Source organism: Stenella coeruleoalba (assembly GCF_951394435.1).
Source record: "Stenella coeruleoalba genome assembly, chromosome: 2".
Classification (NCBI taxonomy): domain Eukaryota; kingdom Metazoa; phylum Chordata; class Mammalia; order Artiodactyla; family Delphinidae; genus Stenella; species Stenella coeruleoalba.
Window position 1 is genome coordinate 103528740 of NC_137147.1, and position 14761 is coordinate 103543500.

A 14761-nucleotide genomic window follows, 5' to 3' on the forward strand; every position below is an offset into this window, starting at 1 on the left:
GAACGTCCCGCCGGGCTCGCCGTGCGTTTCCTGCGGCGCCTCGGATCCATCGGCCGCCGATCCGGGTCGGGACGTCCGCGGCCGGCGGGGTCATCCTCGCGGGGTCGGTGACTGGGCTTTACCTGTAGGCCGTCTGGTGCTCCCACCTGGAAACCGCTCTCGGGGTAACGGGAAGAACGCCCCTAAAGAAAGGTGTCTAGGGTCACCTGGAACCGGTGTGGACACCGGATCATCTATCGGATTGTATCGCGTTTTATTAGCATGTAAACATGTCACAGGGAATCCCAGTGGCGACCCAGGCGTTCCATCCACTTGGGACTTAGGTGTGCGGTTCTGTCACAAGAGGAATGGTCCAGTAAAGGGGTGGTGACTGTAGAAAAAAGGTGCCGGTGATTGTGGTATTCAGTGGTTATTTCAATTAAAAAATGCGTGGTTAATATAGTTTATAGAGGTTGATTCAATTCAACTGAACATAGTTCAGTTTAATTTTAAGGTTATAGGGAGAGGAAGTGAGGCTGTATCTAAGCATTGGGAAGAGTAATGTCTGCTATGTAAGGCAAAATGGAATAACGATCTAAGGAACATAAGGATTGAGCAGCCAGGAAAAAGCTTAAAAGGAAACTGTCAATAGTGGAGAATTTTGGAGGTAAGACCAAAAATTATGAGCAGCAAAGTCCAAATTTCATCTGTGCCACTTATTGTGTGACCATAGACAAGTTGCTGGAGAATCTGTTTCTTCATCTGTAAAATGGGAACAATGTTCTCTACCTCATGGGGCCATGTGTAGACCAACTTTGATGGTAAATACAAAGTGCTGGCCACTCTCCCCCGCTGCATAGTAGGTGCTGAGTAAATATTATTGTCTTCCTCCACCCCCCCACCCCCCACTCCCGCCCAGTTGTTAAAAAAAGATAAATTTATTCTGCAAAATATTTTAATTTGATGAACATCAAGTGACAACACCTGGAAGACTAGGCTGGTAAAAGTTGACAGTGATTGAATTAAGAAATGTCCATGGAAGAAAGTTTTAGCAAATACATCAAGAATATGTCATTATTCTGAAGCAAGAAGCGGTAACATTTGAAGTTGACTTTTCACATGGATGGTTTACAGGAAAAAAAAAAAAAAAAGGAGAGGTCAGCACCAACAGTCTTACCCCCCACCCAGATTTTCTCCTGAGTGCTTATCAGTATCGAACACACTGCCTATTTTACTTAATTTTCATATATATCGCTTCTCCCCCCGCCCTAGAATGTTAAGTAGCATGGGGCCGGGGCTTTAGTCTGTTTAGTTGATTACTAAATTCCCTTCAAGCAGTGTCTGGTACAAAATAGGTTCGCAAAAGATAACTGCTGAATAAATGAATTCTTAATGCATAATTGGAAAAGAAAGTTAAGGAATTTTTTTTTTTTTTTTTTTGGCTGCGCTGAACGGCTTGCAGGATCTTAGTTTCCTGACCAGGGATTGAACCTGCGTGCTTGGCAGTGAAAGCGCAGAGTCCTAACCACTGGACCGCCAAGGAATTCCCAAGGAAATTTTCTTCATGTTACACTTAAACACCAAGATGTGGAAATAAGGTTTGAGGAGCTGTTAGGCATGAATATTAGCAGCAATTGGTCACAAGGTCAAGAAGCTTGGTTTATTCTTTCTTATCATTGGAGTGCTGCTTCTGAAACTAGTTTCCCGAGTATAGAGTTTGTGAAGAGAGAACACAAGGAAATAAAATCCCGGTAACATTTGTACTCTAGAGATTCACGTTTGAGGCAGGCAGTGACCTGGGACCAGCATTAAGAACCGTCTTATGAAGAGACAGCCTGGAAAGAGGGGGATTTCATTGAGCTTTCCCACAATCTTAAATGAGCATTTCAGGACTCAGTGGTAAGCGGATTTGCAAATGTTCATCTACTTTCTCCAGTGGCAAAGTGAAGAGCACACTCTACAAAACTCGGCACTGGGTGGTACTTTGGGACATAGATGTATAGTCTTTTTTTGTTGTTGTTGGAGAATATTGTGCTGCCTGGTAAATCTATCTCTTACGTCTCTGGAGTTTATTTTCTAGATAACATTTCATTTTGCCAGTGCCCTAGCAACTGCATGTGGAGAATTTGAGATGGATGGGGCCATTATTTGGCTAGAAGATGAGAGGATGGGGTCTGCCTCCAGAGTGGTTGGTGGGAACCCACAGGCGACATCGATAGTGCATTCAGACCTTGGGGTGCACCAGCTTATGTCCATTTACAAGATGTGAGGACATACCACAGTCATTGTTCATGGCTTATATAAAGGTTTATGTGAAGACGTTTAGGAAGATGTGTAGGCTCCCTGTGTTTCTCTCTCTTTTAACTATTACAGTCTGTATGGGAAGACTGCATACCTGCAAAGCTTATGCCTGTCTAAGTGAAGGTTATGGTTGAATGGACCAGTGCTTTGGCCCCACACTCGTATGTAGTTTGGACACTTGTGCTCATCCGCTTTCCTCTTTGCAATATCTTTCTGTCTTTCTAACTGGCTCTACAAATCCTTTAAGGAGTAGAGCACTTGCAGGCCATTTTACATGGAAACTGAAGCGGACACACAGCCAGACCTGCATCAGTGGAGCCTGCAGGAGCCCTCTTCTCCTTGACTCCTTCTCTAAGAAGTTTAGTAAGTAGGAGTGTTTGCAGTGTTTGGTTCTGAATCATTACTGTTCATGAACCTGGAACTCAGGCCTGTTACCCGAGGGAGATGTGAGTTTGTGCGGCTGCTGCCTGCTCTGAGGGCCTCAGATAATGGTTCAGATGGACAGAACCAGTACCATTGCTGGACAGAAGCAGTAGAGCACGGTATTTCCTAGATCTGCTGTAACAGATCACTGAAAGCAACAGGAATTTCTTCTCCCCCAGTTCTGGAGGCCAGAGTCTGAAATAAAAGCATCGGCAGGGCCACGCTCCCCCAAGAGCTCTGGGGAGAATCCTTCCTGCCTCCTCTAGTGTCTGTGGCCCCAGTGTTCCTTGGGTTCCTGTTCAGTCTCTCTCAGCACCCTGATGTGGTCTTGTCTGTGTGTCTCTTATAAGACCACTTATAAGACCACTTGTCATCGGAGTTAGGGTCCAGCTGGGTAATCCAGGGTGAGCTCATCTCGAGATCCTCACCATAGTAACCTCTGTGAAGACACTTTCTCTAAACAGGGTCACATCCACTGGGTTGTTAGGAGGTGGGGGGAGGAGGGGCACAGTTCAGTCCATTGCGGGAACCATGGCCGGCTCCTTGCTGTTCAGCGGGTGTGAGGCCCAAATAGCTGTTACTCCGGTCTATTTTAGGTGAAATGCAAAAATTATTTTCATAATAAGTTTATTGTTGTCAGAGCCTTGATTTTTTTTAACATCTTATTGGGGTATAATTGCTTTACAATGGTGTGTTAATTTCTGCTTTATAACAAAATGAATCAGTTATACATATACATACATCCCAGTACCTCCTCCCTCTTGTGTCTCCCTCCCACCCTCCCTATCCCACCCCTCTAGGTGGTCATAAAGCACCGAGCTAATCTCCCAGTGCTATGCGGCTGCTTCCCACTAGCTATCTGTTTTACATTTAGTAGTGTATATATGTCCATGCCACACTCTCACTTCGTCCCAGCTTACCCTTCCCCCTTCCCGTGTCCTCAAGTCCATTCTCTACATCTGTGTCTCTATTCCTGTCCCACCGCTAGGTTCTTCAGAACCATTTTTTTTTAACATTCCATATACATGTGTTAGCATACGGTATTTGTTTTTCTCTTTCTGACTTACTTCACACTGTATGACAGACTCTAGGTCCATCCACCTCAATACAAATAACTCAATTTCGTTTCTTTTTATGGCCGAGTAATATTCCATTGTATATATGTGCCACATCTTCTTTTTCCATTCATCTGTCGATGGACACTTAGGTTGCTTCCATGTCCTGACTATTGTAAATAGAGCCGCAGTGAACATTGTGGTACATGACTCTTTGAATTATGGTTTTCTCAGGGTATATGCCCAGTAGTGGGATTGCTGGGTTGTATGGTAGTTCTATTTTTAGTTTTTTAAGGAACCTCCATACTGTTCTCCATAGTATCAATTTTCATTCCCACCAACAGTGCAAGAGGGTTGCCTTTTCTCCACACCCTCTCCAGCATTTACTGTTTGTAGATTTTTTGATGATGGCCATTCTGACTGCTGTGAGGTGGTACCTCATTGTAGTTTTGGTTTGCATTTCTCTAATGATTAGTGATGTTGAGCATCCTTTCATGTGTTTGTTGGCAGTCTGTGTATCTTCTTCGGAGAAATGTCTATTTAGGTCTTCTGCCCATTTTTGGATTGGGTTGTTTGTATTTTTGATATTGAGCTGCATGAGCTGCTTGTAAATTTTGGAGATTAATCCTTTGTCAGTTGCTTCATTTGCAAATATTTTCTCGCATTCTGAGGGTTGTCTTTTCATCTTGTTTATGTTTTCCTTTGCTGTGCAAAAGCATTTAAGTTTCATTAAGTCCCATTTGTTTATTTTTATTTCCATTTCTCTAGGAAATGGGTCAAAAAGGATCTTGCTGTGATTTATGTTATAGAGTGTTCTGCCTCTAAGAGTTTTGTAGTGTCTGTCCTTACATTTAGCTCTTTAATCCATTTTGAGTTTATTTTTGTGTATGGTGTTAGGGAGTGTTCTAATTTCATTCTTTTACATGTAGCTGTCCAGTTTTCCCAGCACCACTTATTGAAGAGACTGTCTCTCTTATTGAAGAGGCTGTCTTCAATAAGAGACTTATTGAAGGACTGTCTATCCTTGCCTCCTTTGTCATAGATAAGTTGACCATAGGTGCGTGGGTTTATCTCTGGGCTTTCTATCCTGTTCCATTGATCTATATTTCTGTTTTTTGCCAGTACCATATTGTCTTGATTACTGTAGCTTTTGTAGTATAGTCTGAAGTCAGGGAGTCTGATTCCTCCAGCTACGTTTTTTTCCCTCAAGACTGCTTTGGCTATTTGGAGTCTTTTGTGTCTCCATACAGATTTTAAGATTTTTTTGTTCTAGTTTTGTGGAAAATGTCATTGGTAGTTTCACAGGGATTGCATTGAATCTGTAGATTGCTTTGGGTAGTATAGTCATTTTCACAATGTTAATTATTCCAATCCAAGAACATGGTATATCTCTCCATCTGTTTATATCACCTTTAATTTCTCTCATCAGCATCTTATAGTTTTCTGCATACAGGTCTTCTGTCTCCTTATGTAGGTTTATAGCTAGGTATTTTATTCTTTTTGTTGCAGTGGTAAATGGGAGTGTTTCCTTAACTTCTCTTTCAGATTTTTCATTGTTAGTGTATAGGAATGCAAGAGATTTCTGTGCATTAATTTTGTATCCTGTTAGTTTACCGAATTCATTGATTAGCTCTAGTAGTTTTCTGGTAGCATCTTTAGGATTCTCTATGTATAGTATCATGTCATCTGCAAACAGTAACAGCATTACTTCTTCTTTTCCAATTTGGATTCCTTTTATTTCCTTTTCTTGTCTGATTGCTGTGGCTAAAACTTCCAAAACTATGTTGAATAACAGTGGTGAGAGTGGACACCCTTGTCTTGTTCCTGATCTTAGAGGAAATGGTTTCAGTTTTTCACCTTTGAGAACGATGTTGGCTGTGGGTTTGTCATATATGGCCTTTATTATGTTGAGGTAAGTTCCCTCTATGCCTACTTTCTGGAGGGTTTTTATCATAAATGGATGTTGAATTTTGTCAAAAGTTTTTTCTGCATCTACTGAGATGATCATATGGTTTTTCTCCTTCAGTTTGTTAATATGGTGTATCACATTGATTGATTTGGGTATATTGAAGAATCCTTGCATTCCTGGAATAAACCCCACTTGATCATGGTGTGTGATCCTTTTAATGTGCTGCTGGATTCTGTTTGCTAGTTTTTTTTTTTTTTTTTTTTTTTTGGCGGTACGCAGGCTTCTCACTGTTGTGGCCTCTCCCGTTGCGGAGCACAGGCTCCGGACGTGCAGGCTCAGCAGCCATGGCTCACGGGCCCAGCCGCTCCGCGGCATATCGGATCTTCCCGGACCGGGGCACGAACCTGTGTCCCCTGCATTGGCAGGCGGACTCTCAACCACTGCGCCACCAGGAAAGCCCTGTTTGCTAGTATTTTGTTGAGGATTTTTGCATCTATGTTCATCAGTGATATTGGCCTGTAGTTTTCGTTTTTTGTGACATCTTTGTCTGGTTTTGGTATCAGGGTGATGGTGGCCTCGTAGAATGAGTTTGGGAATGTTCCTCCCTCTGCTGTATTTTGGAAGAGTTTGAGAAGGGTAGGTGTTAGCTCTTCTCTAAATGTTTGATAGAATTCGCCTGTGAAGCCATCTGGTCCTGGGCTTTTGTTTGTTGGAAGATTTTAAATCACAGTATCAATTTCAGTGCTTGTGATTGGTCTGTTTATATTTTCTGTTTCTTCCTGGTTCAGTCTTGGAAGGTTGTGCTTTTCTATGAGTTTGTCCATTTCTTCCAGGTTGTCCATTTTATTGGCATAGAGTTGCTTGTAGTAATCTCCCATGATCCTTTATATTTCTGCAGTGTCAGTTGTTACTTCTCCTTTTTCATTTCTAATTCTATTGATTTGAGTCTTTTCCCCGTTTTTGTTGATGAGTCTGGCTAATGGTTTATCAATTTTGTTTATCTTCTCAAAGAACCAGCGTTTAGTTTTATTGATCTTTGCTATTGTTTCCTTCATTTCTTTTTCATTTATTTCTGATCTGATCTTTATGATTTCTTTCCTTCTGCTAACTTTGGAGGTTTTTTGTTGTTCTTTCTCTAATTGCTTTAGGTGTAAGGTTAGGTTGTTTATTTGAGATGTTTCTTGTTTCTTTAGGTAGGATTGTATTGCTATAAACGTCCCTCTTAGAATTGCTTTCGCTGTATCCCATAGGTTTTGCTTCGGTGTGTTTTCATTATCACTTGTTTCTAGGTATTTCTTGACTTCCTCTTTGATTTTTTCAGTGATCTCTTGGTTATTTAGTAGTTTATTGTTTAGCCTCCATGTGTTTGCATTTTTTACAGATTTTTTCCTGTAATTGATATCTAGTCTCATAGCATTGTGATCAGAGAAGATGCTTAATACAATTTCAGTTTTCTTAAATTTCCAAGCTTTATTTGTGACCCAAGTTGTGATCTATTCTGGAGAACTTTCCATGTGCACTTGAGAAGAAAGTGTATTCTTCCGCTTTCGGGTGGAATGTCCTATAAATATCAATTAAGTCTATCTGGTCTGTTGTGTCATTTAAAGCTTGTGTTTCCTTATTTATTTTCTGTCTGGATGATCTGTCTATTGGTGTAAGTGGGGTGTTAAAGTCCCCCGCTATTATTGTGTTACTGTCGATTTCCCCTTTTATGGCTGTTAGCACTTGCCTTATGGATTGAGGTGCTCCTATTTTGGGTGCATAAATATTTATAATTGTTATGTTTTCTTCTTGGCTTGATCCCTTGATCATTATGTAGTGTCCTTCCTTATTTCTTGCCACAGTCTTTATTATAAAGTCTATTTTATCTGACATGAGTATTGCTACTCCAGCATTCTTGTGATTTCCATTTGCATGGAATATCTTTTTCCATCCCCTCACTTTCAGTCTGTATGTGTCCCTAGGTCTGAAGTGGGTCCCTTGTAGACAGCACATATATGAGCCTTGTTTTTGTATCTATTCAGCCAGTCTCTGTCTTTTGGTTGGAGCATTTAATCCATTTAATTTAAAGTTAGTTATCGATATGTATGTTCCTTAATTTTCTTAAGTGTTTTGGGTTTGTTATTGTAGGTCTTTTCCTTCTCTTGTGTTTCCTGCTTACAGAAATTCCTTTAGCATTTGTTATAAAGCTTGTTTGGTGGTGCTGAATTCTCTTAGCTTTTGCTTGTCTGTAAAGGTTTTAATTTCCCCATCGAATCTGAATGAGATCCTTGGTGGGTAGAGTAATCATGGTGGTAGGTTTTTCCCTTTCATCACTTTAAATATGTCCTTTCATTATTGATTGTTCCACATGTAGAACATATTTCATTTATTGTGTTCTTCATCATTGTTTGTTTGCTCTTTAGTTCTTCTACGTCCTTCTTAAAGGTTTCTTGTATTTTCTCCATTCTGTTTCCAAGATTTTGGATCACTTTACTATCATTACTCTGAATTCTTTTTCAGGTAGACTGCCTGTTTCCTCTTCATTTGTTTGGTCTGGTGGGGTTTTACCTTGCTCCTTCATCTACCGTGTGTTTCTCTGTCTTCTCATTTTGCTTAACTTAGTGTGTTTGGGGTCTCCTTTTAGCAGGCTGCGGGTTTGTAGTTCCCGTTGTTTTTGGTGTCTGCCCCCAGTGGCTAAGGTTGGTTCAGTGGGTTGTGTAGGCTTCTTGGTGGAGGGGACTGGTGCCTGTGTTCTGGTGGATCAGGCTGGATCTTGTCTTTCTGGTGGACAGGACTGCGTCCTCTGGTTTGTTTTGGGGTGTCTGTGACCTTATTATGATTTTAGGCAACCTCTCTGCTAATGGGTGGGGTTGTGTTCCTGTCTTGCTAGCTGTTTGGCATAGGGTGTCCAGCACTGTAGCTTGCTGGTCGTTCAGTGGAGCTGGGTCTTAGCGTTGAGATCAAGATCTCTGGGAGAGCTTTCGCCATTTGATATTACGTGGAGCCGGGAGGTCTCTGGTAGACCGGTGTCCTGAACTCGGCTCTCCCACCTCAGAGACACAGGCCTGACACCCGGCCAGGGCACCAAGACCCTGTCAGCCACATGGCTCAGAAGAAAAGGGAGTAAAAAAGAAAGAAAAAAATAAAGTTATTAAAAAATAAAAAAATTATTAAAAATGAAAAAGTAATAAAAATAAAAGAAAGAAAGAAGAGAGCAACCAAACCAGAAAACAAATCCATCAATCATAACAATTGTTAAAAACTATACTAAAAAATCCCCCAACCAACCAACCAAACAAAAAAACCAGACAGACAGACCCCTAGGACAAATGTTAAAAGCAAAGCTCTACAGACAAAATCACACAAAGTCCACTGCCTCAATTTTGGGATGAATCGTTGTCTATTCAGGTATTCCAGAGGTGCAGGGTATATCAAGTTGATTGTGGAGATTTAATCTGCTGCTCCTGAGGCTACTGGGAGAAATTTCCCTTTCTTTTTGTTCGCCCAGCTCCTGGGGTTCAGCTTTGGATTTGACCCCGCCTCTGCGTGTAGGTCGCCTGAGGGCGTCTGTTCTTTGTGGAGGCAGAGGCTGGCATGACTGTTGCAACAGCCTGAGGCACGCCGTGTGTTCTCCCCAGGAAGTTGTCCCTGGATCACGGTACGCTGGCAGTGGCGGGCTGCACAGTCTCCCGGCAGGGGAGGTGTGGATAGTGACCTGTGCTTGCACACAGGGTTCTTGGTGGCGGCAGCAGCAACCTCAGCGTCTCACGCCTGTCTCTGGGGTGCGCACTGATAGCAGTAGCTCGCGCCTGTCTCTGGAGCTCATTTAGGCAGTGCTCTGAATCCCCTCTCCTGGCGCACCCTGAAGCAATGGTCTCTTGCCTCTTCGGCAGGTCCAGACTTTTTCCCGGACTCCCTCCCGGCTAGCTGTGGCGCAGTAGCCCCCTTCAGGCTGTGTTCACGCAGGCAACCCCAGTCCTCTCCCTGGGATCTGAACTCTGAAGCCAGAGCCTCAGCTCCCAGCCCCCGCCCTCCCTGGTGGGTGAGCAGACAAGCCTCTTGGGCTGGTGAGTGCTGGTCGGCACTGATCCTCTGTGCGGGAATCTCTCCGCTTTGCCCTCTGCACCCCTGTTGCTGCGCTGTCCTCCGTGGCTCCAAAGCTTGCCCCCAACCCCGTCTCCACCGGTGAAGGGGCTTCCTAGTGTGTGGAAACCTTTCCTCCTTCACAGCTCCCTCCCAGTGGTGCAGGTCCCGTCCCTATTCTTTTGTCTCTGTTTTGTCTTTTTCCCTACCCAGGTACGTGGGGAGTTTCTTGCCTTTTGGGAAGTCTGAGCTCTTCTGCCAGCGTTCAGTAGGTGTTCTGGAGGAGTTGTTCCACACGTAGATGTATTTCTGATGTGTTTGTGGGGAGGAAGGTGATCTCCACATCTTACTCCTCCGCCATCTTGAATGTCTCCCCAGAGCCTTGATTTTTGCATTGAGTGCTTTCAGGAGCATTTACACGGATCTTAGGGGAAAAGAGTGTCATATCATTTTCTTCATGCTTCTAAGTCTGTTTCTCCCAGTTGAGTCAGTAAGTATTGAAGGCCATGCAGTATCCATTCGTCCACTGAAGTTGTCATCTAATAGTCAGATTCCAGAAATAAGATAAGAAGAGCTGCTGTTCATTGAACTTGTTCCGTGCTGGCCCTATATCCCTCTATGAGGTGGGGGCTGTATCTCCCCAACTTTACAGATGAGGTCATTGGCTTGCCCAGAGTCACACCTCAGATTTTTTGCCAGTTCTTGGGGTTAAAAACGTATTTGAGCGAGGACTTGCCAGTCCAGAAAGAGAGACGGACTGAAGACAGGAACAAAAGGATGGAAATGTCCCTTATAGGATGTTGTTTCTCCCAGGGTGACCTGTGGCCCATTCACGGCTCACAGAGTCCCCTGATTGGATGGGACCAATATCCAAGTCCTTCCTTGGTTTCTTTAATGAGCAAACTGTAGGCAGTTACACACATTATTATTTATAAGTACAACTAAGGGCCATTAATATGAACCTTTTCAGTGAGCTATTAAGGTTTCTGAAGTCTGGTACTCGTAAACAAAAATTAACATTTTGCTAGCACTACTGAAGAATCCTTCAGAAGTACTCAGTATCCTTATAAAGTCAGCTGCCCTGCTATACTTAGCAGTATCTCAAGGCTCCTGTTCTCACACTCTTGTTTGGAATTCCCCTCATTTGGGGGAAGGATGCTTTGCTCTCTCTCATAAGTGTTATCTTGACTTGGTTGTAGCTGTCAGTTGCTTATATTTTATAATTAATATATTGTAGAAGGATTATTAGATATTTTGTTGATAGTTCTTGTATAACTGCTTTGTTTTTACGATCTTCATTATTTTTGCCCAATTCTTTGTTATTGTTGAGTTCTTTTCCACTAGAAATTAGAAATGGGTGTGGTAGATGAGCTTGGGAGCTGTTTGTCCCAAGTGAACTGTGGTCAAAACTGGTCGTGAGCCAAATCTGCTGAGTTATAACAAAATGAGAGGATGGACTCCGGGTTTCTGCCTTTTAAGCCTGTCAGCCAAGGCTGCAAATAAAAACACGACGCTGTTAGAGAAGTTATGAAGCGAGTGGAGAGAGGCAGACATTTTCTCCCCAGTTACCCCCTAAGGATGATTAAATGGAATTAAGAATTAGGAAAAGAAAAACTTCATTGTAGGCCAAGTGTTGATTTCTCCAGAGTTCAAGGGAAAGCATCCAAGCTGCTTACAGCTCACTTCCTAACTTTATTTCCCTGTCATCAAAGGCTGTTCTCCTAAATATTTGGGGAATGATCTCCACAGTCTGAGGTATTCAGTGGGGGAATACCTCAGGTTGGGGGAGAGCGGTGCCTCGGGGTGACAGAGGCTCCTTTTACTCCACATCACGAGTACGCAAAGGCAGTACTCCCCACGTGAGTTGTAGATGCACCTCTGTATTCTTGTGCATGTCTAGCAGAGAACTATTTGAACACACGTATTTCCACCCCAGGACAAATACTAATTCTCGAGAAATATTAAAACAAAAGAGAAGTGACATTTAAAATTCCCTTATACCTCGACTCCTTCTGCATAATAATCTGGTCCATTATTATCTGGACCTGTTTATTCCTTTTCGTTATCTCCCATCAAAGAAAGGGGGACCATGACTGAGCCATATGCTTTTTAACAGTTGACCTCTTAGCTTCACAGAGATCTGGTCTGAGCTTTAAAGTTACTAAAATTACTCTCTAGGAGCTGGTTCTGTTCTTGGACAAGACACCATCCTCCCTGTGAGTCTGTGGGTAGGGCGGGTACCGACCTCATATTCACCTGGTATATGCCAGCTCATCCCTCCTGGTTATTAAAGGTTTTTATTATGATCCTGGTAGGGAGGGGGAGAGTCCATTCTTCTAGTTATATTTAGGATCTTTCTTTTCTCTTTTACTTTGTTACTGGATTTAATATTACATTGTGTTAAGTCTGATAAATTTCTTGGCTTTTAGTCATTTATAAAATTTGGTGGATATAAATACTTATTGCAGACTTTAGGTTTTAGGCTTTTAGGTTTGGAAAAAATGAAAATAGTGATGCCTGTCTAAGTCAGATGAGAAGAAAATCTTTTGAAAATTTTCTTTGTGGAGAAAAGTTAATATTACATTTGTGTTAATTTCTTATAAATGATCAAACCATATAAGCAGTGCTATCAATATGAAATGAGAGAGAGGAAATAAAGAAAATTTAAGCCTTGTATATTGTTTTACCATTCTGTTTTTCTTTCCCACGTGCCCTCTTCTTTTTTTTCTTAAATTGGAGTATAGTTGATTTACAATGTTGTGTTAGTTTTTGCTGTACAGCAAAGTGAGCCAGTTATACATACATATATATCCACTCTTTTAGATTCTATTCCCATATAGGTCATTATAGAGTATTGTGCTAACCTGTGCTATACAGTAGGTTTTTATTAGTTATCTCTTTTATACATAGTAGTGTGTATATGCCAATCCCAATCTCCCAATTTATTCCTCTCCCTGCTTTCCCTCCAGTAACCACAAGTTTGCTTTCTACATCTGTGACTGGACTTCTGTTTTGTAAATAGGTTCATTTGTACCATTTCTTTAGATTCCAATATCATATGATATCTGTCTTTCTCTGACTTACTTCACTCAGTATGACAATCTCTAGGTCCATCCATGTCGCTGCAAATGGCATTATTTTGTTCTTTTTTATAGATGAGTAATATTCCATTGTATATGTGAACCACATCTTTTTTTTAAAATAAATTTATTTATTTATTTTTTTGGCTGCATTGGGTTCTTGTTGCTGTGCGGGGGCTTTCTCTAGTTGCGGTGAGCAGGGGCTACTCTTCATTGCGCTGTACAGGCTTCTCACTGCAGTGGCTTCTCTTGTTGCGGAGCATGGGCTGTAGGCGGGTGGGCTTCAGTATTTGTGGCATGCAGGCTCTAGAGCACGGGCTCAGTAGTTGTGGCTCATGGGCTTAGTTGCTCCATGGCATGTGGGATCTTCCTGGACCAGGGCTTGAACCCATGTCCCCTGCATTGGCAGGCGGGTTCTTAACCACTGCACCCACCAGGGAAGTCCCTGTGCCACATTTTCTTTATTAATTCCTCTGTTGATGGACATTTAGGTTGCTTCCATGTCTTGGCTATTGTAAATAGTGCTGCTATGAACATTGGGGTGCATGTATCCTTTCGAATTATGGTTTTCTCCAGATATATGTGCAGGAGAGGGATTGCTGGATCATATGGTAGCTCTGTTTTTAGTGTAGAGTATAGGAGGGATCCCAACGATGCAGCAGGATTCCTTTCCTCCACACCCTCTCTAGCATTTATTGTTTGTAGGTGATGGCCATTCTGACCGGTGTGAGGTGATACCTCATTGTAGTTTTGATTTGCATTTCTCTAATAATTAGTGACCATATGCCCTCTTCTTGAGCAGAGTTTTTCATTATTTTTATGGAAACTTTTACCCTGCAGAGAGGAGAACAAAACTGTACAGGGTGCTGCTCTTTGTGTTAAGAATAATGAAAGTGGCATCACCCAAATTTTACTCTGGGAGATGACTTGAAAGGTGGACTCATTGGAACCCAATGAAATAACAAAAATATAAATTTAAAAAGCTACAACAAAAATAGTAACAGTCTGAGTAAACAATAAAAAATACCGTCGATGGACCAGCATTCTTGAGGAATGTCTGAGAAGTAGTTAGTAGATAGGGACAGATCTACTGAGAGAAATACCTTGCAGAAACCATTGTCCGGAAAATGTGCAGAAGATTCCTGCAAAGTTAAGGGTGGGAGACTTGAAGCAGATCAAGGGATAGAAGGAGCAGGGGATGTGGGGGTGGGGGGTTCATCAGATCCGACTCCCTCATCCTCACTGATGTGTGACACAGAGGGGACAGCAGTGTTGCTTTCTCACTGAGGCAGTGATGTGGGCACTAGAGCCAGGGAGACAGGGCTGAACCTGAGATGTCCACTGCATCCCTTGACGCAGAAGAGAAGCTGCCTCACAGACCTCCCGGCAGTGTGTCCTGTCTCTGCCAGAGCTGCCAAAGGCAGGCCACCTTAAGCACTGCTGTGGGGAAACAGACGTTCTCTAATAGAAATATAAATAGACTTTAAAAATCACACAGCAAGTGGAAAAAGCCAGTATTAAGAGAATACCACATTCAACAAACAGAGGAACTAATCTCCAAGAAAAAGGAAAAACTTTGGATTAACATGGTTTTCAGAAAGATGCAAGAGAATATTCTACTAATAAAAAAGCATACTAGACACTTTAAAGATTTAAAATGTACTCATTGGAGTAAAAGAATGGCTGAATTGACAAAATTGAAAAACAAATTAGTAATCTGGAGAAGTAAGCTAAAGACTCACAAAAGAAAGGGATGAAAAGAAAGAGAAGTTAGGAACTCTCGAAAGAAATCAAAGATGACACATATAGATGGAGAGATATACCATGTTCTTGGATTGGAAGAATCAACATTGTGAAAATGACTATACTACCCAAAGCAATTTACAGATTTAATGCAATCCCTATCAAATTACCAGTGGCATTTTTTACAGAACTAGAACAAAAAATCT

The 14761-nt window shown here is 42.0% G+C and overlaps 1 protein-coding gene across 11 annotated transcripts in view; it reads left to right on the forward strand.

Annotated features, from left to right (window-relative positions):
* TJP1 (tight junction protein 1) overlaps positions 1 to 14761 on the forward strand; it is a gene marked incomplete at its 5' end in the record, with an annotated part of 330702 nt that overhangs the window by 74684 nt on the left and 241257 nt on the right. Inside the window, one exon of one of the 11 annotated variants that reach the window (XM_079914044.1) lies at positions 632 to 646. The exons of 9 other annotated variants lie outside the window; for them this stretch is intronic. Of the gene's footprint in view, positions 1 to 631; positions 647 to 9290; positions 9308 to 14761 lie in introns of those variants that run through there. One more of the 11 variants, XM_079914042.1, reaches the window with a different exon arrangement.